The 25,875-nt window shown below is 44.0% G+C and overlaps 1 protein-coding gene and 1 non-coding gene across 2 annotated transcripts in view; one reads left to right on the forward strand and one right to left on the reverse strand.

Moving 5' to 3' along the window:
• Positions 1-21,920: 21,920 nt before the first annotated feature.
• TRNAA-AGC lies at positions 21,921-21,993 on the reverse strand. Its single transcript has one exon. It is a non-coding gene; the product is annotated as a tRNA-Ala (tRNA).
• Positions 21,994-22,539: 546 nt separating this feature from the next.
• PPP6R3 (protein phosphatase 6 regulatory subunit 3) overlaps positions 22,540-25,875 on the forward strand; it is a 136,742-nt gene continuing 133,406 nt past the window's right edge. The window contains exons 1-3 of the mRNA XM_045013936.1: positions 22,540-22,707; positions 23,307-23,404; positions 24,155-24,238. The gene's annotated coding sequence lies outside the window, so the exon portion shown is untranslated. The remainder of the gene's footprint in view (positions 22,708-23,306; positions 23,405-24,154; positions 24,239-25,875) is intronic.

Here is a 25,875-nt window from a genome sequence, read left to right on the forward strand (position 1 = left end):
GATAAAACTATCAAGAGCTCTCCCAGTATGGGTGGTGGACATTGCTGAACTTCTACTTCATGACAAGCATTTTTGGGTACATATGGGAGATAGAACAAGTGCATGGAGAAGACAATCCGATGGCTTACCCAAAGGCACCGTGTTTGCCCCCACCCTGTTCAATCTGTACACAAATGGCCTGCCACTGATTCAGTCATACAAGTTTCCCTATGCGGATGAAACCTGCTGTGGTACCCAGTTGCACTCTTTCACCGAATTCTTGAACACTGACCTGGCCAAGATGGCAGACTACTATAGCAGTTGGCAACTTCAACTTCAACCAAATGAGACCAAGACAGTTTCAAGCATCTTCCACATCCACAACACAAGCATTAAACGTGAGTTAGACATCTTCCTCAATGGAAAACGACAAACACGAGGCAAAACCGGTCTACCTTAGTGTCACACTGGACTGCTCTTTGACTTACTGTGACCATCTAAAAAAGACTGCTGCCAAAATCAGGACCAGGAATAATCTAATAAACAAATTAGCCAGTGTGACCTGGGGTACAGATACTTCACATATTGGTTGTGCTATTCCTCAGTGGAACACTGTGCCCCTGTGTGGTGTCATTTACTTATCACTGAATTGATGTTGACTTGAATTCGGCCACACATATTATCACAGGCACACTGTGCCCGACTCCTATTCCATAGCAAGCAGTTCTGAGCAACATAGCCTCTCTACATATTTGTTGCAGAGAATCTATAGCCAGACTGATGGAAAAGCTATGGGCCAATCCAGGTCTGCCACCGTGCATGGACATTTTCAGTCACCCCAGAACATGACTTATGTTGAGGCGTCCATTGTGGTCTCAACTCTCAGATCAGCAGCAATCCTATGGCGCTATGAAATGTTTGGAATGGTTTCCTTGTCGCTGATCCAACCATTTGACTGCTGGGATTGACCTGCCATGTCACTTGTGGACTCTGCTGAACAAGTTCCAAACTGGCCAAGGAATATGTACAGCCAACCTCTACACAAAGTCTGCGTGACGATCCTCCTTGTCAATGTGGTCTCTGTCAGTCAATGCTGACAGACAGTCATACTGAAACCCCGAGCCCCGGCAGGCGTGCCCCGCAGGGCTGAAGCCCCGAGACCTCCCTCCTCACTGGGAAGAAGCCAGAGGGGACGTGTAGGGGGCACATATGGGGTTACATTTTTGCCAGGATTTTCTGGCTCCGCTTGGTGACATGGTGCCGCTGGGCCCCCTCCCTGCATGGCAGCTACTAGAGCAGGCAAGCTGGGAGCTGTGGTCATGGGGAGAGGCAGTTGCAAACAGCCGGGAGCTGCAGGGAGAGCTCAACCTTCCCCCCACCCCAGCCCCAACAGCTTAAGTCATGTCCCAGCCTTACTCTCAGTGGCCCCTCCCTGCAGCTCCCAGCTGTTTGCTGCTGCCTCTCTACATGGCTAACACCTGGGAGCTGCAGGGAGGGGCCACTGAAGGTAAAAGGGGGAGGCATGACACAAGCTGTTGGTGGGGACAAGCCTTTAAATTGTGCCCCCCCACTCTCAGTAGGCACCAGTTGTCTCCGGCAGAAGCCCCTAGCCCCATCACCCTGCCTGAGGGCAGAAGCCCTGAGCTCCCCACACCTCAGTCTGGTAGACAGAGAGCGAGGGGGTGTGTGCACTCTGTAAGCCACAATTTAACTGTAAAAGAGCCGCATGTGGCTCGCAAGCCACGGTTTGGCCACCTTTGTGCTAGAAGAAGAATAATGCACATGATCACTTGTGCAGATATTTGTTTATGGAATTCTAAAAAGTTAATTGGAAAATTGTCTGGCCCTGCCACTGGCCTGTGGTGAGACCTTGGCTGAGTCATTAATCTTCTCTGTTTCCTCCCAGAAAACACAGGGAATGAAGACTCCTTTCCCTGATCTCATCAGAACCTATGTGTAGTTCTTAAGCTCCTATTCAAAGTGTAAGATTTTTAAAAATTGATTATCTGATTAATCTTCAGTTTTAGGCTCTATATCAGAGGTTCTCAAACTGTGGTCCGCGAGCTCCATTCAGGTGGTCCATGGATAATTCCCTCTACGGTGCGTGCCTGGGCAGCTGCACATGCGAGAATGAAGGGCCACCCACCTATTCGTGGAGCCACACCTGTGCAGCTCCACTGATTAGGTGCCTGGACCCTGGAGAAGACACACATGTAAGATGAGGTGGTGGCCTTGAGGGGAATAGGAGGTAGTGGGGTGAGAAGGGGGTGGGGGGAATTTGGGATATGCAGGGCTGCGGCAGCCAGAGAAAGGGGCAACTTTCCCCAGCTCCAAGGCTGGGGCTGCCAGGGACAGACGGCTTTCCTTCCCAGCCCCAGCTCAGGGCTTGCTGTGGTGGGCAGAGAGAGGGAGAAACCCCTCCTCCTTCCCAGCCCCAGTCTTGGGGCTGCCATGGTGGGGAAGACCCCCCGCTGCTTCCCAGCCCCAGCTCAGGGGCTGCCGTGGTGGGGGAGAGAGGGCACATCCATCACATTAGAAAGGTAAGACTCCTGATATTAAAATATGAGTTGTGTGCTTTTATTTGTAGAACAAAAAAAGTTTATTATTATTAAGGTTTTCTTATATAGCACTTTTATCCAAAGCGCTTTACAATAGTTAGCTAATGGTACAAACAATATTTGGAAAGATCATTAAGTGGTCCACCAAGACCCTCGGCAATTTTCAAGTCGTCTGCGGAGAAAAAAGTTTGAGAACCACTGCTCTATATTAAGACTAGATGAACCCATAAAGCTAGCAGTCCCTTTTGGCTTTTTTTTTTTAAGTCTCTGCTTTGTTCTTTTGCTACATGGTGGGGAAAAAAACCTACCACCACCACCATGAAAAAACAAAACAACTATATTTTTAATGTTTCATAATTTAAATCTGGTAGAAAATTCTACCTTGGCCACAGACCTCAATACTGAGGCAAATATTTCTTTTTTTGTGTGGATTTTAAAAGGGAAAGTGGGGGACAGAACAACAACAAAAGCTTTCAATCTCTCTGCTTCATAACATGCCCTTAGGTGACTATTTCCTGTCTTTGCAGGAAGTTGGCATTATGATCTACTTGGCGTATCTAAATACTCTAATCCTATGCTACATTTACACAAACGTATGAACCAAACTGCTGACCTGCAGGCAATCTGGCCAGGGAGCTAACGGGCACATGATGTATACTATTTCCAGATTTGGAAACCACCTTCATTTTTCTTGAGAAGCAGCAGCAATAAGGTAATTTTTTCCAGTTTGTTTTTTTCCTCACTTATTTAATCATGTTAGCTATTAAAATATTATAATTTAGGTTTAGGACTGTCAATTTAGATTGGTCATGCGAAATTTATTTTTCTAGAGGTAACCAGGTCACGATAATCAATATACACCCTATATGTAAAGGAGATGATGGCATAAGAATAAGTAAGGGTTTCCCCTCAAGTCTGTTTTTACACTATGGTAAATATTTCAGAGAGAGTTACGTCTAGATTAATTTGTCCATTTGCCTGCTAATCATCTTCAGCTGCTCTCCTCTTTGTATTATCTTTAACTGAGAATTGAAGGGCTGCTTCTTTTTTTATTCTGCTCCTGTATCACCTTATACTATAATCCTTTTCGATCTCACCATGTAGGAGAGAACTTGGATGAGAGACATCTGGAACTCACAGCTGCTGAAGGAAGGAGCAATAATGAACCAATGTCTCAGCATAATGAGGCGTTTTGCACTGCTGGATGTGCCATCTTTCAGATGAGATGTTAAATTGTGATAATTTAAGATCATATAGGGATTCTTATAAGAGAAGCCATGTTAATCCCAGTATACTGGTCAAATTACATCACTACATCCAGTTTACCTAAATTCTACTTGTAATTTAATTGGTATCATACTCTTTTCATTTTCAGCCTTAAATCATTATGTAGCATTAAACAGCGGCCACATTTCAGCTCAGAAGTGGCTGCACTGCAGTGATAGTTGACATCTGGGTGTTGTGAGGTTTAATTAGTTCATGGTTTTTCAAGGCACTTTAATATCCTCAGCTGGAAGGTATTAGAGAAGAATAGAGACTGCGATTTTCAAAGGGAGTTAAGACAATGGGAGTTGGGTGCCTAACTCTCTTAAACCCCTTTGAAAATCTTCATGTAAGTGTTGTTATTTCAACTGTCTTTGATTCATGTCCCAGCAAGAGTGGATTTTAACACTGAGCTCCTCCTGAATAAAAGGGGATAAGGAATTATTTAAAAAGCAATACAAACAACCTTCCCACCAGAAAATGAAACTGTAAAACAGGCAAATAAAGCAGCCTCCTCAGAATGAGAATATCCATCAGAAATGAGTGAAGGTAGGCACATGTCTAGCACCAGCTGGATCACAATCTCAAAGACCAAAGCGATTCATAGCCCAAAACGATTTTTCTTTTGCTATTTGGAGAAGAGAGGGGAAAGGTAGTGAAGGACTGAACCATAAGAAAAACAAACTCTGTCTTTAAGAAATTGAGATAGGAATGAGCCTGGAAGTTCTAGATCAGTAAATCTGACCTTGGTATTAACAAAACCCAGGAAACAAGGAGTTCAGACATCAAGAAAACCATGAAGTTGAGAACTCACCAGTATCACAGTCCCTTAAGGGGAAATTTTCTAAGATGGAAGACACACAGGACAATCTGAAAGGATTTTGACATGGTGATGTAGATCATCAATGCATGAAGCTTATGTAAGTACATCAGAGGTGTAAGGTTTCCATGACTAGAGAAAAAAGTGAATGGTACATGATAGGAAACTGGAGAAGGACCAATTCTGTCTGTCCAGCACATAAATGACTTGAAGGACACGACCATTAAAGGGAGGGCAGTGTGGTCTAATGGCTAGGATACTAAACTAGGACTAATGAGCCCTAGATTCACTTCCTGGCTCTGCCACTGACCTTGTGTGAGACCTTGGGCACATCACTTCACCTCTGCACCTCTGATTCCCCTCTCACTCTTTGCCAGTTTAGACTGCAGTCTCTTCAGGGCTTGGGCTGTCTCTCACTATTGGTTTGTACAGTGCCTACAGCAATGGGGACCCCAGGCTCAGCTGCTGTGGTGTCCTATTTGTGACAGGTACATGGCATTCCTTGAGAGGTATTGCCAGCTCTGAATAAAAGCCAGGTGCCTGTATTCTGCAGAAAGTTTAACCTACATCTTTTGGCCAGGTCCTTTAGATTTCTGTGGCACCTTTGTGCATCAGACTGGAAATTCTCAGGCAGCTTCAGATAAATTAAAATTGTGGTTTATTAAATACAAGAACAAATAATGCTTTCACTAGAGCAGTGGTTCTTAACCTTTACTGCAGCCTGCACCCCTTTGGTTCTCAAAATATGTTCTCGCACCCCTTAAACCTAGATATATTTGTTTGTATATTACAGTAATCGTTAAAAAATGTATAATGTTAATAAATACATAGTTTGATGAAACAAAGTAGTTGTACTTACGTGCCTGTGCTTAATTTGTGCACTATAGTATTCACGGTGTTATTTATTCTAATGTTGAACGCAAGTTCATTGTGCCCCCAATTTTCAATGCGTCACACACAGATTTTTGTACTGGCAATTCATAACTGTGTTATAGAAATCGTCATAGGGAAGGAAGCTGGAGGTTTGGGCAGCTGCACAGATGGCATTTGGGGATTCTGGCACCCAAGAAAGGCAGCATTTCTATGAACTCCCTAGATTTTTACAGACCTTTATTTTTAAAACTCACCTCACAGGGCAGCACCTGTTGCCTGCAATACAGCATGTATGCCAATAGCTGCAAGAGAGGAACAGGTCACCTCACATCTCTCTCTTTGGCTACATCTCTCTCTTTGGCTGGAGTTAGGACTGTGATTTCCAGCTCACGTAGACATAGGCCTGGTCTACACTACGCGTTTAAACCGGTTTTAGGAGCGTTAAACCGATTTAACACTAAGAGGCCCTTTATATCGATATAAAGGGCTCTTTAAACCGGTTTCTGTACTCCTCCCTAACGAGAGGAGTAGCGCTAATATCGGTATTACCATATCGGATTAGGGTTAGTGTGGCCGCAAATCGACAGTATTGGCCTCCAGGCGGTATCCCACAGTGCACCACTGACCGCTCTGGACAAGAATCTGAACTCGGATGCAGTGGCCAGGTAGACAGGAAAAGCCCCGCAAACTTTTGAATATCATTTCCTGTTTGCCCAGCGTGGAGCTCCGATCAGCATGGGTGGCGATGCAGTCCGAAATCAAAATCCAAAAAGAGCTCCAGCATGGACCGTACGGATGTGATCGCTGTATGGGCAGGCAAATCTGTTCTATCAGCTCCGTTACATAAGACGAAAGTCCAAAGCATTTTTTAAAAATCTCCAGATGGACGCCATAGCAGGGACTCAGCACGCTGCTGCGTGACAAGCGTAACGGAAAGCCAAAGAATCAAATTGACGCTCATGGAGGGAGGGGGGACTGAGAACTCAAGGTATCCCACAGTTCCTGCAGTCTCCGAAAAGCATTTGCATTCTTGGCTGAGCTCCCAATGCCTGTACGGTCAAACACATTGTCCGCGGTGGTTCAGGGCATAGCTCGTCAATGTACTCCCACCCCACACCCCCGGAAGGAAAAGGGAAAAAAATCATCTCTTGACTCTTTTAAATGTCACCCTATGTGTACTGAATGCTGCTGGTAGACGCGATGCTGCAGCACTGAACTGTAGCATCCTCGCCCCCCCTTCTTGGTGGGTGATGGTACACTATGGCAGATATCTGTCGTCGTCATCATCAGCCTTGTGGCAGATGGTGTAGTGCAATACGACTGGTATCCATCCTCGTCATCATCCCATAAGTACTCCTGACTGGCCTCCCAGTCATTCCCAGTAGACGGTACAGAACGGCTGGTAACCGTCTTCATCATAGCAACAGGGGGCTGAGCTCTATCAGCCCCCACCCTTCATGTGTAAAGAAAAGATTCTGTACTGCCTGGACTATCATAGCAGCTGGAGGCTGCCTTCCCCTCATTTTATTTCACTAACAAGTCACTGTTTCTTATTCCTGCATTCTGTATTACTTCAGCACACAAACGGGGGGACACTGCAACAGTAGCCCAGGAAGGCTGTGGGAGGAGGGAAGCAACAGGTGGGGTTGTTGCAGGAGCACCTCCTGTGAATGGCATGCAGCTCATCATTCCTGCGGGATCTGACACAGAGCGGCTGTGCTCTCTGGTTCTCTGATACACTGGATCTCTAGTACACTTGCCCCATATTCTAGGCAGGACTGATTCTATTTTTAGATACCATAAAGGAGAGATTGACTCGGGGAGTCATTCCCATTTTTGTCTTTTGCGCCCCCGGCTGATCTCAGCCAGGGGCACCTATGACAGCAGCAGAAGGTATAGTGCAATACGACTGGTAACCATCATCTCATTGCCAATTTACAATAGCATGGTAGACGGTACAGAACGGCTGCTAACCATCTCTGCTGTCATGCAAAAGCAAATGAAAGCTGCTGTGTAGCGCTGCTGAATCGCCTCTGTCCGCAGAATCTAGTACACATACGGTGACAGTGACAAAAGGCAAAACAGGCTCCATGGTTGCCACGCTATGGCGTCTGCCAGGGAAAAAGGGCGCGAAATGATTGTCTGCCATTGCTTTCCCGGAGGAAGGAATGACTGACGACATTTACCCAGAACCACCCGCGACAATGATTTTTGCCCCATCAGGCACTGGGATCTCAACCCAGAATTCCAAGGGGAGGGGGAGACTGCGGGAACTATGGGATAGCTACGGAATAGCTACCCACAGTGCAACGCTCCAGAAATCAACGCTAGCCTTGGACCGTGGACGCACACCACCGAATTAATGTGCTTAGTGTGGCCGCGTGCACTCGATTTTATACAATCTGTTTTACTAAACCGGTTTATGTAAATTCGGAATAATCCCGTAGTGTAGACGTACCCATACTCATGCTAACTCTCCTCAAGCTACCATGCTAAAATAATAGTGCAGCCACTGTAGCACAGGCAGTGGTGATCGATGGAACAGGCTTGCCACACCAAGTACAGACCCACAGGTCCAGGTGTGTTTGTACTCAGGGCAGATAGCCTGTGCTGGCAGTTGCCGCTGCCCGTGCTACCGCAGCCACACAACTATTGTTAGTGTGCTAGTTCAATGAGAGCTAGTGTGAACGTGGGCACAAGCTGGGAAACATACCCCCATTCCAAGTGTAGATGTAGCCTTTGCTATAACAGGGATGTACATTTTCCCAAAAACCCATCTGGATTACTCTATGTAGCTCCCTTCCTGCTATTCTGATTCAGCCATCTTGTTGGAAAACCCTAAGCTATAGCTTAACCACTGGACCATGTGGAGAGTTCCCATGTGCATCTCATCCTTGGAGTCACTCCAGTTAGGAGCAGTGATGGAAATCGATGCACATGCTGCTTGCTGCCTCACCACCTCTTACAAATCAATAGGACAGGTCAGAAAGGAAAACATCAGTAACTCAGGCCTATCTGCAAATGAAGGATACCCAGTTAAGGGCTCCAATGCTACACAATGCAAAGTGCCACAGGCTACAGCACCTAGTTCTGCCTAACGCAAAAAAGGCTGGATTTCAGGACTGTGCAGACTCCAGAAGAATGTTAAGTGGGTTTTATTTAAAGGCATTTCTAGCTTTCTCATTATTGTAATATCTGAGGAAAAAAATTAAAATCAATGCAGTGCTCGGGTTCTATAGTCTGTTTGGGTGTGATGTCTTTAGTATGTAATGGTTCCTTATTAAAGTGTGATTAGGTGACCAGAGGTCTTTGGTCATCTGGTGTTGATAAATAACATATCTAAGTTTTGTTTTGTTAATAATTTGTCTAGGTTTCTAGGAGGTCACTAATTACCACGATATCTGATGATTTTTACTATAACGGATAGTGTCTTGAATGGGCAGTGAAATTTTAACATCCAGTTTTCCAGAGTCCAAGACAAAAGTGTGTTTATCACGACAGCTAATTAAACTTAGCATAATGTACCTAAAAAAGAAGTTACCACTAACATTGTTTAGAAGGAATCCGCTGGGTATGCCTAAATGATATTTGATGACTGGATAAAATGAACATTTTTAGCAGGGAAATATGTTTGGGACCTGCTAGACTTTTCCTTTTTTTTTTCATTTTTTTCCAATTGCTTTATTGGGATAAGGGCCAAATACTGTACCTGGTTTAGACACTAATAAGGGTCAAGCAAGCTCCCACATGAACTGGCCATACACTGGGTGAATCATCCTGAATGATGACTATCCCACTAAAAAAGGGAATTGTTGCATCTTTTGCTTGTTACATGAAAATGACAATAAGAAACTGTCAGAGGGCCACAGTTGTGTCCCAGATAATCATGTTTACTAAATATATACAAGTAAGGCCTCGTTAGATATATACAGTCTAAGTGCCACTAGAGGGTTCACAAGCTATTTAAAGGTATACTAAACTACAGGCATGGTAATAGGACCAACACCTATTCCACGCTTGTGAGCTGCTGTGGCAGGGGAATAACCCCTGTAAGTAAGACATACTCAAAGACTGAAATGAGCTACACTGCCATAAAATACCCAGGGCTGGCCCACGTCAGCTGATCTGGGCTCAGAGGCTCGGGCTGCGAGGCTGTAAAATAGCAGCGTAGATGTCCACGCTCAGACATCCAAGCTCAGACATCTATGCTATAATCTTGTAGCCACACAGTGTGAACCCGAGTCAGTGGATGTGGGCCAGTCATGGGTGTTTTCTTGCAGGGTAGAGATACCCTTTTGTTATCTCACCCCCATGCTCCCCAGCCCTAAGGCTTGTGAAGATGTAGCAGACCTCCCCTGGATAGTTCTGGATGCTGGCCCATTAGGTTCTCCTCAGCCTGGCAAGGTGTTTGGATGCTTTTGGCTCTCCAGCCAATTCAAAGTCTTCTTCTTCTAGGCAGGGAAAAAATAAAAATACAAGAATCCAAATAAACAGGCCTTCTGCAACTAAGTTCTTCAGCGCTCAATGTAAATGTTTTTGTTCTCCCCAGGGCTGACCACAGTCCCTATTACAGGGTTCAATAGTCTTTTGCCTTCCTCGGGTTATCTATCCTTTTTCCTTAAGTGCAGAATCCACTGCACTACCTTTCCACGTGGCATCACAGGCTCCCCATAGGTACTGCCTCTACTATAAGTACCAGCCCCAGGACCTGGAGTCATCAGCATTCTATCCTGAGCTCAAGATGGCCCTGCTCCAACTTTTTCCCAGGGGTACCACCCATAACATCTGTCTCTGGTTAGGCCCTTTTTCTGTTAAGGCACCTCCAACCTCCCTAAGCCCTTTCTCTGGCTCCCTTTACACAGTAAACCCAGCATAGGTTCTACCCAAATCCTGGCATCCTTGTCATTCAAGAGCCATTTAACACACTGCTCCTCTCTCCAACTCTGCTACTTCACACACCTTCACACTATATACTCTTATGTCCTGCTTCTGAAGCAGGCCTTGCTCCTTCCCAGCCACTTGCTCTCTGAAGGCCTGACCATAAAGGAGCTGTTACCTTGTAACAATAGTACTAGCCAAGCCTTTCCTGTAAAAAGGCATTCTGTTAGCTGAAGGTAACTGTCATAAATAAACAGATCAGGGTTAAGGTCTCTTTTCCCTGGAAAGGGTTAACATGTAGTACCTGATGACCACCTGACCAGAGGACCAATCAGAGACAAGATTTTTTCAAATCTCTGTGGAGGGAAGCCTTTGTCTGTGTTCCCTGTTTTGCTCAGAGAGCTCTTTTTGGATCTAAGAGACACCAGTCATGTCTCCAAGTTCTCCTGGAGTAGTTTCTACTATTTAATAGTGAGTATTAATTAGAAAGGCGGATTAGTCTTTTAAGTTGCTTTCTATATTTGCAATTGTGTGTTTTGCTGAAGGAAATTCTTTATTCCTGTTTGCTGTTACTTTGCTTTTACTGAGAAAGGGGGGAGGGGGAATTCTCTCCAGAGATTGATAAGTTTAGACCCTGTATTGTTCTATCTTGGATTACAGAGACAAGTTACTTTCTTTTTATTCTTAATAAATTCTTTTCTGTTAAGGACTTGTTTGGTCTTTCCTTGGGTGGATTCTCAGGGAAAGAGAAGGGGGAGGTATCCCTCTGTAGTTAGATCCCGGTATCTCTCCTAGGAAAAGGGAGGGGGGAGGAAGCAGGGGGAATGGTTTATTTCTCCTGGGTGTAAGAACTCCATGGATTTGGGGCTCTTGGAATCCCCTAGGATTTTGGGGAAGGACTGTGTCTCAATCCACATATCTGGTTGAGTGGTGGCAACTTACTAGATCTAAACTAGGATTTTAGTTTAGAGGGAAACCAAGTCAGGTCCCCACATTGGAGCCCAACAGCTCCAAGTGGGGGTGAGACCTATGACAGTAACAGATAGATGCAGTATTCTAAGGTGGTGCTGGAGGGTTTGCCACTGCCATTGGGTTGGGAGTGCAGCTGTTCTGCTTGTGACCATCTCTACCTATTTCCCCTTCAACAGCAACGACTCCCTACTGTAAAGCAGGGGCAGAATGGACTTCAAAGCTGATAGAGGGAGAAGACCTGCACCAGTAAGAAGGAGAACTTCAGCTCCCTCTTCAGCCTACTTCCCCCATCCACTAGAACTCATCTTTTATTACTTCTCTGATACTGCCTGAAGCTCCAGGCTTAGCAAATCAGTTTTTTTCTCCTTGCACCACATATACAGTAACTCCTCACTTGACGTTGTAGTTATGTTCCTGAAAAATGCGACTTTAAGTGAAACGATGTTAAGCGAATCCAATTTCCCCATAAGAATTAATGTAAATGGGGGCGGGGGTTAGGTTCCCAGGCAGCTTCCCCTACTCTGCAAGCACAAAAGGCGGGGGGTTCGACCTTCAGCCCGCCCACTCCACTCCTTCCCCCAAGCCCCCACCCTTGACCCACCTCTTCTCCCGCCCATCTCCTACCCCTTTACTTCGCTCGCTGTGTCCTGGCTCCTCCCCTCTCCCTCCCCTCCCTTCCCTTCTAAACGCCAAACCAGCTGATTGCCGCAGAGGGGAGGGAGGGGGGAGGGGGGAGGCGCACCGAGTCCTTGCTCCTCCCCCCTCCCTTCTGGCCTGGGCAATCAGCTGGCTTGCCGCGTTCGAGAGGCAGGGGGAGCCTGCATGCCAAGTCCTCACTCCTCCCCCACCACGCTTCCAAAACGCCGCAAGCCAGCTGATTGCTGTGGGAAGGAGGCGGGGGGAGAAGGAGGGGGAAGTCGCTGATCTGCAGAGTCTGCCAGCGTGCAGGAGGCGTTGTGGGGAGGGGGCCGTAGGGAGGCTGCCAGCTGTGGAGAAAGCAGGCAGCCAAACAATGTAAGAGTGGAGCATTGCACAACTTTAAATGAGTATGCTCCCTAACTGATCAGCAACGTAACAACGAAACAACTTTAAGCGGGACGACTTTAAGTGAGGAGTTACTGTATATATTATGCAGTATAATAAAACCCAACTGCTAGTCCTCTTGGACCATCAGCCGATTCCAGCCCCTCACTTGCCAAAACCTCCAGAGATGGAGTAAATTTTCAATCACTTTTTTGCAAGCTTCAGCCTTGTCCAACTACCACCATCCTGGGCTGCTACATCTATCCATGCTCCCTGTAATCTTCCCCATCCCTTTCCAGGCTTACTTTTGATCCCCTCCAATTTTGCTCCCAACCACACATCTTAGATCACCTGAAAATTCACACTTCCTTTCCCCATTATTTCAGCTGCCCTGGCTTAGGTGGGACTCATGCATTGCATGATGACATCAGAGATGATGTACCGGGAGGGAGCCCATGCTAGTTTTGACACAAGCCATCTCAGTAATTAGTCACCATGGTAAGAAACAGAGGGATAGCCATGTTAGTCTGTATCCACAAAAACAATGAGGAGTCCGGTGGCACATTAAAGACTAACAGATTTATTTGGGCATAAGTTTTCGTGGCTAAAAAACCCCACTTCTTCAGATGCATGGAGTGAAAATTACAGAAGGGAGTTACCTTACAAGTGGAGACCCAATGTTGACAAGGCCAATTCAGTCAGGGTGGATGTGGTCCACTCCCAATAATTGATGAGGAGGTGTCAATACCAAGAGAGGGAAAATTGCTTTTGTAGTGCGCCAGCCACTCCCAGTCACTATTCAAGCCCAAATTAATGGTGTTAAGTTTGCAAACGAATTGTAGCTATGCAGTTTCTCTTTGAAGTCTGTTTTTGAAGTTTTTCTGATGAAGGATGGCTACTTTTAAATCGGTTATTGAATGTGTTCTTCTACCGGCTTTTTATGTTACCATTCCTGATGTCTGATGTGTCCATTTATTCTTTTACATAGAGACTGTCCCGTTTGGCCAATGTACATGGCAGAGGGGCATTTCTGGCACATGATGGCATATATCACATTAGTAGATGTGCAGGTGAATGAGCCTCTGATGGTGTGGCTGATGTGGTTGTGTCCTCTGATGGCGTCACTACAGTAGATATGGGGACAGAGTAGGCAACAGGGTTTGTTAAAGGGATTGGTTCCTGGGTTTGTGTTTCTGTGTTGTGGTGTGTAGTTGCTGGTGAGTATTTGCTTCAGGTTGGGGGGCTGTCTGTGAGCGAGGACTGGCCTGCCTCCCAAGGTCTGTGAGAGTGAGGGATTGTTTTCCAGATAGGTTGTAGATCATTGATGATGTGCTGGAGAGGTTTTAGCTAGGGGCTGTTCTCACTACAAAAAGTGGCTGGCTCACTAAAAAAGCAATTTTTCCTCTCTTGGTATTGACACCTCATCAATTATTGGGAGTGGATCACATCCACCCTGACTGAATTGGCCTTATCAACACTGGGTCTCCACTTGTAAGGTAACTCCCTTCTGTAATTTTCACTCCATACAGCTGAAGAAGTGGGGGGTTTTACGCATGAAATCTTATGCCCAAATAAATCTGTTAGTCTTTAAGGTGCCACCGGATTCTTCATTGTTGTCATGGTAAGAAAACATCTGAAAACTAGGCAATAATGAACTGGACCGGTGTGAAAGTTTCCTCAGGCTGATGTGTGCCTTGTTGGATCTGAGAGGAGTGCCTTTATGCAGGTCTTGTCCCAGCCAACCCCACCAAGCCACTTTGCCTTAGAAGTGATAATAGGATCAGTGTTAGAAATGAGATTAGAGAACTGAATTTGAACATTTTGTTACAACTAAATGGATTAAACTGGTAGGTTTAGTGAAGCTAAGCAGTCACGTTTCCCCCTGAAACATAACTATAAAATCATTGTTTAGAAACTCTCCTCCCATTTCTTGCAAAGCTGCTTAGTTTACACATTTTAAATAAGACATTGGGCTAAATATTAAATCATTAACATTCTTTAAAGGGCTCCTTCCCCCCTTAGCGGTTACAGGGCAAAGCCTTTAGTAGGGGATTGAGGTTAAATTGAAGATGCTGTGTCTCCAGCTAACCTTGCTGTACAGCTGGTTTTATTAGCTAATTTAGAGCAAACTCCACTCAGCTGGTGGACTTTTTTTGTATGATAGCAGCTAATTATAAAAACCCTTAGTGGCTAGTTCCTTTTATACCTGTGTTTACCAAGAGGAACTCTAATTTTGTCTACACATATAAAGTTCAACTTAAATCAGTTTAAAAGAAATGTAATTAACCAATTTAACCTCCTATATGGACACTCTTATATTGGTTTAAACAGATAAGGCTGTTTTTAACCAATATGAGTATCCAGTTGTGATGGCCACCCTCACAGGTAACAAACACACTAGGGATTGAACCAGGGACATTCAGAGCTAAAAATCACAAGCTGCTAACCTCTTGAACTAAAGTTTGCCACAGTTTGTACCTTCTATTGATAGGCATAAAAGGGGACTTGCAACATATGCTGACCAGTGAGTTACACATTCACAGAGTTGCACCCGTTTAACTAAATTAACTAAAGATTTTAAGCCAAATTGGTGGTGCTTTCTGTGTGGCCCAGACCTCGGTTAAAGTCACTGTAGTTATATGAAGCCTAAATTGCTACAATAAGGCACACTTTTCAACCACAAGCAAAGGTGAGTGGAGTACTTACACCAACTGAACTAAATCTATTTTTAAATTAGTACCACTTTTTTCTGTGGACAAGGCCTGTAAGGAGAATCTCTTTCTGTCTCAGGTACTTACATAGTCCCATCATGGTAGAATCTGAGCCTTGCACGATCGTTACTGTATTTATCCTCACAACACCTCCATGAGGTAGGGGAGTGGTATCATCTCCATTTTACAGATGGGGAATTGAGGGTCAGCAAAATTAAGGCCCAGATACACAAAGGGAAACTAAATCTCTGATTTACTCTCCACTGCAATCCACAAAATCCAGCTCAGCTGCCACATAACCATATAGGCACCTAATCTCACTCAGCCCCTAAATTTTGTACTGTAAAAATTCCCTAAGTGTCCAAATTTCTGCCTCTGGGCATGTGAACTGCTTCCTCGCTCTAATCTCCTGTGATTTCTCTGGCTGAAGGTGTTCCGCTTTGGGTAAATACCATACTGAGAAAGAGAGATGTGGGGAGACCCAGGGTCCAAACTCCCTGCTCCAATGACTATTTAATTATTTATTCAAACTGGAACAGCTTCAGTAGGAGAAACTGAGGGAGCCCTACACCAAAAATGCCCCATGCACAGTGGATAGAGCACTCCCTTGAGAGATGTGCGAGACCCTTGTTTAAATTTTTTCTCCCCTGCAGGCAGAGGGGTAATTGAATCCAGATCTCCCACATCCCAGATGAAGTGTTCTAGTCCTTGGGCAAAACAGGTACAGTATTTGGCCTTTATCCCAATAAAGCAATTGAAAAAAAGGAAAAGCCTAGCAGGTCCCAAACATATTTCCCTGCTAAAAATGTTTGTTTTATCCAGTCATCAAATATCATTTAGGCATCCATGTATTGCAGATGTTGAATTTAATTATTTCGCCATATATTTTATTAAACATTCCTCAACACCGCTTATCACTGCTACTCAAGTAGAGTGTGGAAATTACATCCACACACATGGGTAAGAACTGGAGTGAATCAAAATGAAGAGCCCTACAAGGCAGTGTTCCCCTCACTCTCCAGAGGGGTTGAGCTGCAAATGGCAGTGGAGGAAGAGAAAGAAATTAAGCAATGTATCTAAATAATAAGAAAACCCAACATAGTTCTTGTTAGGGTAAATCCATGTTCTCAGTAAAACCTTAGTTAAGTCAATTAATAACTAGATACAACACTACACACAATATTGCCACTAAGACTATACCTGCTGATCCATGGGTGCTTGGGATCTTATAGCAAACTTACTATGTATGCAGCCTTTTATGCAACACGTATTACGAAATAAAGCACCTGATTCGCGGGCACAAGTTCCCGCTTGGTGAGTATCTGCCATAAACACACAGGTCAGGACATGCTAGCCAATTTGCAGTTATTGAAATCATGATGACTACTTTTTCTTTTAAAAATTCCACCCTCCACTGCCCAGGTTTAAAGTAGTAAAACCCTGAGGAGCCAAAAGGACCTTGAGGCCTATAGCCCTGTCTACATTAGCACCATTTTCAGGAACATTCAAGTGAGTAAAAATGTTTGGTTTTGAAGAGCAGATTTGATACAACACTGAATCAGAATTCAACCCCTACTGTAAGGAGTGGAGTGGCAGAGAAGTTGTATGTACAGCCTTACCTCTCTCTCTTACCATTGTCTGTACAACATTCCATTGACATGTCAACAACTCCAGATATGGATACCCCCACAATATGCAACTTGAGCTCATTTCTGTTTTTTCCTCATTATTTACATCTTCCACCATCCATCCCCTTCCAAAAATAAAATTCACTCAATTTTGCTTATCTACTTTAAAAAAAATACCCAGAACTTTTATAGCAAAGAAGTCGGACTTACAGCATTACGGTGAGCATAATTAATATGCAGTCTGCTGTAATGTAAGACTGGAAACTCACAGGGTTGAATTTTATACATATAGGAGAAGCACACAAGGAAATACATTATTGAGAATATTCTTGCTTTAATCTAGACAGTTGGTTCATGACAAGGTCCAGCCGTGTAGGACAACTGTTGATTCACCATCCTTTTGGTATAAATGGGCAGCACACAGATCCAGAATGTCCTGTTATAAGTGTGTCCCATATGATGAGTTCAACAGAACTATCCTATTACTGAGTAATGTCTTCTCAGATCTGTTTTTCTTTAAAATAATTAAATAACCATTGTCTTTTAAATCTAATTAACATGGTTTAACTTCTTAGAAATGTTAGGACTCATACAATTATGACAACAAATATAAACAAGAAAACAAAAAACCCAGCACCCCAATTCACAGTTCCGTTGTAATCCATAGACCACATTGCCTCCATTTACAAACATGTAACTGAGCTACAAAAAGCCAAGACTACCCTCATAATTTTAAGGGAAGACAAATGCTAAAGTTACACAAAGTTAAGCTCAAAAAGCCTGTAATCCTCCACACAACATCCAAACATTTGATTATCCAACGTCATAAAAAGCCTGCTGAGCACTAAGAGCAAGTTATTACTGCATGCCAGAACCTTGGCGGCACACGCTTAAACGGTCCACCAAAGAAAATGAAATGCTATGACATGCAGAAAGGAGAGGATTTCACGCAGTGAAATCAAACTTGCTGTCAGTGTTGAGCTGTACTAAAGAGAGATACTTGGAAGAAGGGAGGTGATACAGCCCTGAGTTCTAGAATAAAGGCCTGATTCTCCACTGCCTTGAACCTTGTGTTGTCATTTACATCCATACAAAGTGGGTATAAAATGCCATAGATCACAATGACAGCATTTGACATGCTCACTTAGCACAGATGTAAACAGTATGGCCAAACCCAAGTGTTCAGAAACTTTAGAAAACCAAAACATGTGGAGTTAAGGTGACTCATTCTGCCCAAAAGGACAGCTGCACATTCTCAACTCTGGCCCCATTACGATGGCAATGAGGACCGGGAACAGTTCCTAACTCCTCCCCAGCAAGCCCATTTCTTTCTGTGCCTATCACAACTTCAAATCAGCACTCTTGTTATAGTTGAAAAGCAGTCTCTCACACTTTCCGGAACATCAATTGCACCGATATGTCAGCCTTTGAAAACCTAGAAATACAGATGATATAGAGCACTGTGGAGATGCCTACAGTAGGGGAGACCCTCAGACCACATCCTCACTAAGGGAAAAGTTGCATATAGGGCAGGCTAACTGAACACTAGATGGCTATACCTAGTCTATACTTGACCATTTCTTCTACTCTGGACAAACCACCCCAGAGCTGCCTGATGTTACCATCCTTGAACTTTGTCCTAGGAAGCCTCTCTGAACATCATGCACACTTACGTCTGTCCGCTAGTGCAGTGTCATGAATACTACCGGCCTCATACTGATTCCCCACAGCAAGAATGAAGTATATGGTAGCCTTACCTCTGCCCCCTACAGTTGACAAAAGCCACTGATATACTTGCCAATTTGGGGACTTCAAAAAGCAGCTTGCACAGAGGCAGAGAAATTTGCAGCCACAAACTGAAATTAAGACTCAGCTCCTGGCTGGTATTTCCTATTCCCATCACTACTCTTTTCTCATCCACTTTATCAAGGCCCTGAATCAGTAAGTAGCATACACACAGCGCTAGTAGAGCTCTCCCTGGCTTGAAACTCATCAAGCTGCTGTGTTTGGGGCCCACCTTACTGGGCCCCATGTGGTTTAAGCCTTTCGAGTCTGAACAGATCCCAATCAAAGCAGTGCCTGGATCTCTAGGCACACTATCGGGGTACAGATCCTCTGTCTTGCAGCCCCTTCTGAAAGCTGGGGCCATGTAGTCCAACTGTCTAGCCCCTAGGACCAGTGCTGACCCTTCAGATTCTTCTGTAGCTTAAGCACACCCTCCCCCAGAACTCCAGCGGTGTGAGCACTCTGGGTTTTCAGTTCATCTTTTCAGGGGCATGTGATAATGAAGCAAACATGCACACACAGACTTTGCACAGAATTCTAAAACACCATTGCATTTTACTTAGATAAAATGAGAGATCACAGATCTAGGAAAAGTAATATACACAACTGTTGCCGGCACAAAGGCCCGAGGCGACAGCAACAGTGGTTCGTTGCCCGGAGTGCCTCGCTCCAATAGACACACCAGGGTGGAGAAGCAAAAAAAAAAGTTTATTTGAGATCTCAAAGCACGTGCTCGGAGACACAGACACGTCTCAAATCAAGCACACTCCATACAAGCAGTTTTCTTTCTTTATACATGATTTTAGCTAAGCATCTCTATTACCCCCCACTGCCCAGCTCCCCCTTCCCCCCCCCTTCTCCCTCCCTTTTAGTTCCCATACAGCAAATACATTAAAACGTAGCAATTACTCTAAACAGGTTAAATCATACTTGGCAGAAAATACATCATCTCGTTAGTAACTTTTTCCCCGAGCGGTTATTTTGTTTTACTCCCTTCAGCCAGGTGCAAGCAGGCTGTATAATTGCCTCCTGGTACTGATAACTACTTGCCACACATTCCATTCTTTCCATCTGGCCTGTGGGGTTAATTAAAGTCTAAACATGGAAGCGGTTCGGACAAGCAGAGGCCTGATACAGGGAGCCTTCATTGGCACTGTCATTTTCCACCCCTCTGTTAACACTGGGCCATGCCTGGTGCCACCAACACAACTGTATGCATTTGCTTGCTTCAATTTCCTCATCACTTTGCAGAGTTCTTTGGCCTTAGCAGAACTATCTGAGGTGTCCAGGATCCCCCCTTCTGCATCTTTTCTCTTGAGAATCATGGAGTCTCTCCCTCTTTCTGCTCCAAGTCAGCTTCCTTCCTTGCACCTTGGCTGGTTCCATAGTTAAACAGGGCCCCATGCTATGAAAGCATGCCTGCCTCATCCTCTTTTCTACTAAAGCTTCCTGTGTTTCTGAGTCTTCTTTAAGCTTCTGCTTTTCATTCCTATTTCTTTGTTCTGCCGCTAGGAATTGTCCACTCTCCACTTCCCCAGTACCCTACAGAAAAACTTAGTTGCATTGGTTTCCCTGGGCTTTCAGCCAAACCATTGTCCCAAAGTGTTTCCACCTGAACAAGCAACCAATAAAGGTCTAATGACCTACCATTGTCTCTGGTCTGTAGCTGGTTCTACAGCCCTGATAACAGATGGCTGTCTCCACATCCAGTGATGTATGCAAGGATATAATAAGTTCATAACAATTTCATAGCATCAACCAGAATTCATAAATTGTACTGTTACTTGACCTTGCAGTCTCATTCTTGGGTTAGCATAAAAACAGGTAGAATCTCTGTAATGATGACATAGGCATGAGCTCAGTAACAGCAGAACGGGTATTTATTACTGGAAGAGCAGAGAGTAGGAGTTCCCCTCCTGTAGCTAGTGCTGACTCCAAAAAACACATTCACTTTTCTCCAATCCCTGGGCAGAAGCACCCCCACACACACACCTCACTTACTTGGTCAGGGGACCTTGCCTTCTAGATAGGCAGGAAACACACCCTTTAGAGGCTGTCTGTGGATGTGCCTTTCCAAGCCCAAATCTTAGCCAGCACAGTAACTCAGGTCCAGTACATAAACTGATTCTCCAAAGCATCACAGTAAGCTATTTAAGCATGTGCCTAGCTTTACACAATCTGACTAGTATGTAAAATTAAGCATGTATGTAATTGTTTTCAGGATCAAGGCCTTCAAATGTTCTGAGATGTGGTTCAGCAATTAGCTCCCTTTACTATCTATCATACTTCTGTTTTTTAAAATGTTAATTTAATATTTTTGTAGTTTCTTAAAATATCAAGTAAACTTTTAGTCCATTGACTTTTGTCCTAATAATATATTGTAGTTTAAAAAATAATGATAATACAGAATGGATCCTAAATACAAAACCATCCCATTATGAAAGAATAAGCTATTAAAATACCTATCATGGTATCATAAAGTAGTACACTAATCAAATATTATTTTTCACGTGTCAATTAAATGTTTCATAGTGCTATATTGGTTGACAAAACAAAATTAATTTTTTTGCCAAAATTGCAAAGCTGAGCTTCTCAATGACTGCACTCATAAAATACTCACTCAGAATGCCAACTTTCTTTGTACAGTATGGATAACATAGTATGGCTACATGAAGTGTTTACAAATCATGAATCAGGCTCCCCAAAATCATGAGTTTAAAAAAATAATTTGTGCTCTTTTTATTTGCCTTCTGGTTTTCAAGCCTTAACATTTCATTTTTTTCCCAAGGTTTTCTCTGTAACCATGATGATTAGAACCCTTTAAAAAATGAAAACTAAGATTCTCATGTAATCATGTCTCCAGGAGTTGGAGCTTTAAGAAAAACACCAAATATTGTTAAACTTGTGATAAAATTTGTGAGAGCTGGCAACAATGTGCTGCTTATGCCTGCAATTACCTGCTGTAGATATGAAATCTGGGGATCTGCAAGTGCAATTGGTGTGTATTAGGGAGCCATTTATTTTAACTGGCATGTACAGTCCTGTTATAAAATGCAACTAGCTCATGCCCATTTTTGCAGAACCCATTGAACCCAGGGGCTATTTTTTCAATATGATGCAACGGATATGGGAAAATTATTTTCACTAGCTACCTGAGAGTTTTTTCTTAGGGCAAAATGTGCATGTGCAAATTGTTGTTATTGTTATTTTGCAGGACTCAGTGGGGCACATGGGTATTTGTCGAGTTTGTTACTTTTGCTGTGGTTTGCCAAGGCAAAGTCAGTTTAACAAAATATGTGGGGAAATAATTAAATTCAACATCTGCAATACATGGCTCATGGACTTTTAAACAAATAATTGAAATCGCGTTTTTTTGTGTATTCTTAAGCTGGAAAGAAATTTCTTGAAATTGAAAAACATACCACCCTCCTGGAGAATGCGGGCATCGATCCCGCTACCTCTCGCATGCTAAGCGAGCGCTCTACCATTTGAGCTAATTCCCCGGGTCACGAAGTGCCTGCTCAGTCATTCAGACATATGCAGCCCCCTCATCGCGTGACCTGCTCCTTTCTCCCTGATTCCAGGAGCGGCAAGTTGTTGTCAGGCAGTTTCGCTACCTCCCTTCCTTGCTGTGGGCGTGGTTTTTTCCGTTGGCCAATGGAAGGGGTGATGGGCGAGGCTAGTTTTGTGTTTGCGGCCCTCGGCTTCCCTCCCGCCCTCTGTATACCTTCATTGGTCGCAAACCGGTCTGAGTCTTTTACCAGCTGATTGGGCTAACCCGGTTTATTTTTAAACTGTACTCGCGGCTATGATTGGGTAAAATACACGCCTGTCACCGTGACGTTAAGCTGTTGCTAAGGCGTGAAGGTGGGAAATCACAGGGGCCCACCCGGACGCTCTGATTGGCCTTCAGGATCCCGTTCAGCCCGCCCCCGATCCCCATGTAGTCCACTGGCGTTGTCGTTCATATGTTATTGGCGGCCAAAGGAAAGCCAATGGGAGTCGGAATTTATGCTATTGTCCAATGGGAGTGTGCTCGGTGGGGACGTGGGCGTGTCAGGGAAGTGTGATTGGCAGGCGAGGAGGGGGAGCGAAGGAGAGCTCATAGGGTCTGATATGTCCGCCATCTTGAAGTGTCGGTGATGGTGGCGAGCGCTCGCTTTCCCGTCTGAGCCGAGGCAGACCGGGACCCGTGACGGGGAGACGCGCTCGCCAAGGTAGGGAGGTCCGGGGGGCTCCGGCCTGAGTCAACTACCCCCGGGGGTTATTCCCCCTCCCTGACGCTCTGCCCCAATGCACGGGCCCGGTGAGCGCTCTCCTCCCCCAGCCCTGCGCAGGGGCTAAGGGGGGCGCGTCTTCCTGTTCCCCGGAGTCTGCGGGCTGGTCTTGGAGGCCTCCTCCCGCGATTGGGGGCCGTTTCCCGCCCGTCTCCCCGGCTTGCGCCCGAGGCGGGGGGCGGCCTTGTTTGCTCGCTCCCCGCCCCTAGCAGCGGCCTGGCTGAGTTGTTTTGCTTCCTGTAGAATAGGGCTGTGTCGACCCCCTCCCCCCAAGTTATCCCTTGCCTCCCCTCCCCGTCACTGAGCGTGGGGTGGGGGCTTCCTAGGGTTCCTTTTCCTCTGGGTCCCTCATATGCCCCGCTGGAGGGGCACTGACTTTACCCCCATATGGCTGCATGTGCGAAGCCCCCCGCACCTGCTTTCCAGCCATACTCAGCGGGAGGTACTGAATCACTAGGGACCCGGTGTTACTTTTACCGCCTGTTGCCTCAGTTAAAGGGATTCTCTCTGTGTTCTCTCTGCTTGTCTTCTCACTACAGCTCATCTCTCAAATTTCTAGTTAGAACTGGGCGTGTTAGTTTGAATTGCGGTCTTTCTGCGAACACCTGAACAACCTTTGAGCTTTGTCTCGAGGAAGGTGCGTGAAGGTCTGTCTCCACAGCGTAGCCCAGCTCCCTGAGTCTGTCTGTGTCCCAAGCCTGCAGACGCATGTGTTTCCTCGCTGAGTTGCACAGGTCAGGTGTGCATTTCATCTCTGGGTCAGGGATAGCTGCACAAGATAGATATTGAAGTTGGGTAAATTATAACTGTCTTACGTCTTTTGGGGCATCATATAGGATTTAAACATCTATTTTCCTTAGTACAAATGGCAAGACTTTATTATTCAACTAGCAGAATTCCTGAGTAATGCTGTTTTTCAATGGCCCCGTAAACGTTCTTTTAAACCTCTCAAAATAAGAAACTTTTGATTTCTTATTGTCTTGGTTCTTAGTAATTGTTGGGAAACTAGATGAATTATCAGAGGGATGCTGTCAGGTTAAAGTGTTCTTTCTAAAAGCATCCAGCAAAAGCAGCAGCACCACCAGAAACTTATGCACCTTACATTGAAACTTGGTTTCCTCTTTGCTGTTATGCTCCTCAGTTTGGACAGTGAAAACAGACTAGTTATTGGTCTTGTTCACACTCAATTTTGTTCTTTGTGTTTTAAATTAGTACCTCAGTGGTTCGTGTGCTCATTCTTAAAATCATGGTAGCGTTTTGCCTAGTTCTAACTTAAAAAAACCCAAAACCCTTGGGTTTTTAGTTCTCTTACAAAAAGTGAATTTTAGGCTGTACTGAATATGACAGTGTTTCCCTTTTAATTCTGACCTTTTCTTTATTGCCCCAGAATGCTTTCTAAGTAGAAAAGTGAATTGGAGTGCCAAGGCTGTCCCATGATGTTCCAGGAGATCAGTATAGATGGGTATAAAATGTAAGAAATAAACGTTTTCAAAATACCTGATTCTTTGGTATTATGTTGGAACTGTTTGGGATGTGTAACCAGTGAAAGCTGTTATAGAACACTTAGCTCTCTTCTGAGTAGATGTTAACTGGGTAGAGGAAACATGCCTCTACTCTTGGACCTTATTAGTTACTGAAAAGTTTCTGGATGCTGTTAGCTTAAAAATCAGAGGTTAAAACCTTTAACTGTTACTAATGTGTTGAATCTTGAATGGAAGGAATTCTGATTATTCTTTACTATTTATGCTCTTTATTTACTTGTAGTTTTTATCAATGAAAAATTAGTTTAACTTTCAAGTTCTCTGCTGTGTTTGAATTGCAAACATTGCATGAGTGCTTGTTTCTACTGGAATGTTAAAGCTAGGGAAAGGTAATAAAGGTAAAGGTAATAATTGGAGATATACCAATCTCCTAGAACTGGAAGGAACTTTGAAAGGTCATCGAGTCCAGCCCCCTGCCTTCACTAGCAGGACCAATTTTTGCCCCAGATCCCTAAGTGGCCCCCTCAGGGATTGAACTCACAACCCTGGGTTTAGCAGGCCAATGCTCAAACCACTGATCAATTGATATTTTTTTCATTAAAAAACATACTTTATAATGTGTGTGTGTGTGCGCATGATGATTTGGCTGTACATAATTTATTTTCCACTGAATAAGATTTGGATTAGAGCTGCAGTTTTAAAACTGAAAGGAATCTTAAAATTGTTCATTGGTGTCTAATTCTTTACTCATAAATGCCAGATCCTTCAATACATAGTGTCCAGAATAACTTCACGGGGGCTCTGCTCAGGCACAGTAGGCCACCTGTGTGTTACGCATTGTAGGATGGGGGTGTAAATCACAAACATGTCTTTAGAAATTCAAGGAAAAATAAGGACTCTCTTTAAACTAGTGATTTCTTTTTTGAAACTGTAAGGCTCCTTGAACTTGTATGTTCATTTTGCAAAAAAAAAAAATCATTTGTGTATGAAATAACAGGGAGGACATGATTTAAATCACAAGTCAGGAAGTCTCGATTTAATCATGGATTTCTACATAAGTGCATTCTTGTTGGTTGTTACAACCTTAATACATATTCTTCACAACTCAGAGGTAGATGTAGGTTTCATTTTTAGAAGGTTCACACTATACATTTTTAAAGTGATTTATTTTGAAAACTTTTCAGATTAGTTTTACATCTATATCAGAAAATGAATGATTGTTTGGTTCTCTCATTTACTAAAGGTAATTGAAGCAGATAGTTCACCTCCCAATGACGTCATAAATATCTCCAATTCAACAGGTTAATCATTAATATTTGGAGGATTTTCTTGCCATGCTGTATTAGGAGGAGACTATCACCAGACAGACATTTAAATGGTTTTAGTTAACTAAAACAACATTATGTATTCTGGATTTTTCTTCAACAGCAAACATCTAATATTTTAACAAAACAAGCATATGAATTTTTAAATTTAGTTAAACATTCAAGTTTTTTTAAAATCAGGTTTGTTTTTGTTAAAATTATTTTTAACTAAAATAGTCGAATTTTTTTTTTTTAATATTTAACTATGTCAGCCAGATCAACATGAGAAACTTAAAATATTGGCTTCTGCAGCTAACTCAGTC

Source organism: Mauremys mutica, chromosome 4, assembly GCF_020497125.1.
Source record: "Mauremys mutica isolate MM-2020 ecotype Southern chromosome 4, ASM2049712v1, whole genome shotgun sequence".
Lineage (NCBI taxonomy): Eukaryota > Metazoa > Chordata > Testudines > Geoemydidae > Mauremys > Mauremys mutica.